Below are 4,705 nucleotides of genomic sequence, written 5' to 3'. Positions count from 1 at the left end.
CGCTGTTTTTGCTGGGTTGAATGATGAAGGATGAAAGGTATCATATACAAATGATAACATTGAATTTTTCTTCCTTGTCGAGATATGTTCATAGTGTACTCTATTCATGTCAGAATTACTACATTTTGTCCCTGTGAGTAAGAACAATATCTTCGGCTTATTTGATGGATTCGTCTTTCGGTCCACCGGTTACGTCTCTAGGTGCTGTTGCCGAATCAATAGGGGCTATCCAATGGTCAGAGATTAGATAGCTCGAGTACATCAGCAAAGTGTTTGTGCATGGACCGGTCAAAGCCAATGTACAAAAACTTCCACAAATAGGTGTGGCAAATTTCAGCTCTATCCCTTCGGACTCTAGCGTGCTTTCAACAGACAGGCAGACGGACACACATTGCTAGATCTTTGAATTTAATAAGGACCCAGAATATATATATTTTTGTGGGTCTATGATCAATATATCCATGTGTTACAAACGTAATGACAAAATCAATATACCGCCCATCTTTTGGGTATAAAAATATAACTTTATAAAGAGATAATAAAAATGCAAAAAATATATATAATTAAAGAGACCCAAACTACCTAGCCAACGAGTGCCCAGTTTACTAGCTTTTCAAAATGTCACGTATCCTTCATAATCTGTTAGCACAGGGACCAGTAGGCCGCAGAGTTTCTCACTTTCTTTTGTTCCGATTATTGATAATGTATCTTCGGCCAGAATGTGATGGCTGCGATTTGAACTATAATTTCCAAAAATGTACGGTAAAGTCTATATTCATACCTGGATAAGTCCGGAGAAGATCTTTATGTGACTGTGGGACTAACGTTTGAAATGAGTTGATGTTAACTGTATATGATGTTGACAGAGTTGTTAAGCTACGAGGGCAACAACGGTCAAAGATTACATAACATGTATACTTGAGCAAAGTGCTTGTATATTGTCCCGCAGAATTATGTATAAAAATTGTCATTGGCGTGTAAGATACAGAAAGTCAGTCATCACTTTATACATTACAAGAATAGACTATCAGAAAGCTAGTCCAAAGGAGTCAATACACATCAAAGAATATTTTTGCTCAGGTTGGTTTTTTTTTTTTTTTAAATTTCCAAAGGGGTCACACATTGAGTGCTGGGGTATAAAACGATTTGTACGATTGTTTTGTATTCGAAATTCTAATAACTCCTGCAGTGTGAGTGTAATTGACTTTTTCTATTAGTTTATTCATTAGGGTATTTTTTATTTAGATAGAATTAAAAAATCATCTTGGGAGTTTAAAAGATCCATTATGATTCACATTTTTAGATCGGGAAAATGTCCAGAAATGTTTCTAAGCTTTGTTTTTCCACAATCCATAATCAGCCTGTTGTGCTTCTTACACGCCGGTGCAATTTCTTTTCATAGCTTTGCCAGTTCATGTACAAGCACTTTGCTCAAGTACTCGAGAAGCCCAAGATGTGCAATTTCTTTTCATGGCTCTGCCATTTCATCTACAAGCACTTTGCTCAAGTACTCGAGATGCCCAATATGCAAAAACGTTACTTCCGCTTACAACTACGCAGATGATATACCCTCTGTTCTCTCGACAACGCCACCTAAAGAAGTATTCGATAGACCGAACTATGAATCCATCAAGGACTTGTTCCTATTTACAAATAAAATACTTTAGTAAATCTGGTATGAACAAAGTAAACACTTACCATATCTGGACAAGTAACGATAATTCAATGGCATCACTTGTATAAGATACCTTTCATCCAACAAAATTCAAACCAGTATATTTCTTATTCATTTGACACACTTATAGAAAACAAAATCTCTAATTATACTGCTTAACAAGGTCCACCTGCTTTATAAACACTTAACACCATCTCATTTTCACCATTTAGTTCCATATACAGTCCTCTGTCTGTTGGTAACACTCCCTCGGTGGCATGTTATCATTGAGAAGCCTCCACCTTGGTGTTATTGAAATTCCTGGGTATAATGAGGTGGCCAATACCTCTTGTCTTGCCGGGACTAACAAAGTGATTACAGTCCATAATAATCATAAACCATAATGGTACTACGGGTGGCCAGTTGTCCGCAGGACTATGTCCTGGCTGGTCAGTTTGTTGAGGGTCCTTCGGGATCTACGTAGTGGCTGTGGTTTAAACCCAAAGGGAAGAGTAAGTGGCGGTTAAAAAACTGATGTAAGGTAAGGTCAATATTTCGGGATAAGTTCGGTGATGTTGCTGAAACAACAGATATCCCACAGAGGAGTGACTGTGGGACTAAGCATTGAAAATGAGTTGGCATTAAATGTATATTGTACGGGATGAATGTGGGGTACGGTGGGCCTCACCCACCAGTCTACCTATAATGAATGTGTCGTATGAATAAGATGTGTGCTGGGTTGTATGATGATGGATGAAAGTTATCATATACAAATTATACCATTGACTTTTACCTCATTGTCCAGATATGTTCAGAGTATACTCTGTTCATATCAGAATTATCACGGTGTGTACCTGTGACTAAGAACAATGTCCTAGGCTTATTTGATGGATTCGTACTTCGGTCACCGGTTACGTCTCTAGCTGCTGTTGCTGAATCAACAGAAGTCATCCAATGGTCAGAGATTAGATAGCTCGAGTACAAAGTGCTTGTACATGGACTGGTCAAATCCAAATGTACAAAAATTGCTACTTGAATTCTTTACTGAAGGATAAAGGGGCGTTGGTAGACGGTTGTCAAGTCTACCCAGTGGATGAAAAGGACTACCGTGGGGTAGGGCTTCATGCCATGTACTCTCGACATTCATTCATGTCTGTTGGCAACAATTTATTATAAACTTTATATTGCTTCATCTTTCAATCGACATTCACTATACGCGAGCTTTCGCCACCACTTGCAGCTCGAAGGAACCTCAATGCATTTTGAGGCTTTACCAATTACAATTACTTCTAATTGTAATTGAAGTTTTGCCAATTATAATTATTTGTAATTGTAATTGAAGTTTTGCCAATTAAAATTATTTGTAATTGTAATTGAAATTTAAAAAATTAAAATTACTTGTAATTGTATTTTGCTTGTAATTATAATTTAAACTAAGCCAAATACAATTACTTGTAATTGTAATTGAAAATTGTATAACTAGAATTACAAGTGATTGTAATTGGCAAACTTCAAAATCACGAGTAATAGTAATTGGCCAAATATTAATTATAATTACAAGTAATTTTAGTTGGTTATTGGCCAATTACACATAATTGTAATTGGAAAATTTTCATAATGGATAAGACCCTTCGGTCATTATTTTAGTGCCATTGATATTTGGCTTTGGTATTGATGCTTACGCTTCTGGATATCGTATTATATACAATTTTCATTACAATCAATGATTCGGTGCAAGCTTTTGTTCTTCGACTGACTTGGGTCAAATGGAAGAAATTAATCACTAGTTTCAGTTAGTGATCGGTGTTCTTCAGTGATTCTCATTTTCTCCATAGTCTCATCGGCAAGTAGTTTTCAATTGTCTAAAAACTTAAAGAGCTCCCTAATCCAGATGTTTAAGTCTGTTGTGTAGGTGTATGTATTCTATGTTTGCACGTGTGCGGGTCAATATTGAAAATATTTTCTATTAATATTTATAATTATAGTTTTTTTTTCCTACGTACACATATGAACATGTGTAAGTATTTTAGTTTTTTTTGTGTGTGTGTGTGTGTGGTTTTGAATATCAAAGTAAAAAAATTTCAACACATCTTAATAAACAGAAAAAAACAAAACTAATATTATCGTAATTAAGTGGCAAAATTAATAAATTAAGATTAAACAAAATTGCTAAAAATATGTATGTATATGAATACTAATGAAATATTTTGCTGAGAGTCACGTGAATACGAAATTATTTTTCGTTGTTCATATACTCACATGAGTTTCAAACTATAAATAACGCTGAGGAGAAGTGTTTATAGGTCGAAATAAAAGTGAGAAATTAATGCACAATGGGAATGGGAAAATGTTTAAATTTGAAAATATTAATAAAATATTAATAAAAACTATAATTTTAATGTGTACAAAACAATTTGGCGAATCGCTTCCGAATGTTATAAAATCTTTCTTAGTTTCTTTTCGACATAAAATTTTACAAATTTTTTTATTTTTTTATCAGATCTATTAATCCAAAAATTAAGCTCCTTTCGAACGATTTTCTTTTAACTACTTAAAACTTATATGTCTGAGTTAAGGCAATGTTGCTATAAAAATTTGAAATATTTATTTATATACAATTTCCCTAGAATAAGCTAAAATACCAAATTTAAATTAAACAGGGCAACAGGAAAAATCCTTGATATAAATTCCTTAAACAAATTCTCTGCACTATTTTTTTTTGATTAACTATTACTCAAGGTTATAACAGATACTCCTTTTGTTTCTGCTTCTTTTTGTTCTCATTGTAAGTGCTTGTTTTTAGTAAAAATGCTTCCAACCGTTTTCGGAAAAAGTAATGCCAATGAAAATGGCACTGGTGTTATATTTAACACTCATACTGAAACAATTTACTTTTATCTTGACTTGGTCATGCATTTCTTTCAATGCGTATACATCAGACATTTGAACACTCAGGTAGATATTAACTTTTTATTACGTTACTATACAGTGACATATAAACCTATATTACTTGATCAGGGGTCGTTTGAAAAGGTTTTAGATGGATGGATT

Source organism: Lucilia cuprina, chromosome 4 (genome assembly GCF_022045245.1).
Source record: "Lucilia cuprina isolate Lc7/37 chromosome 4, ASM2204524v1, whole genome shotgun sequence".
Classification (NCBI taxonomy): Eukaryota; Metazoa; Arthropoda; class Insecta; order Diptera; family Calliphoridae; genus Lucilia; species Lucilia cuprina.
Note: the sequence above shows the minus strand (reverse complement) of the source record.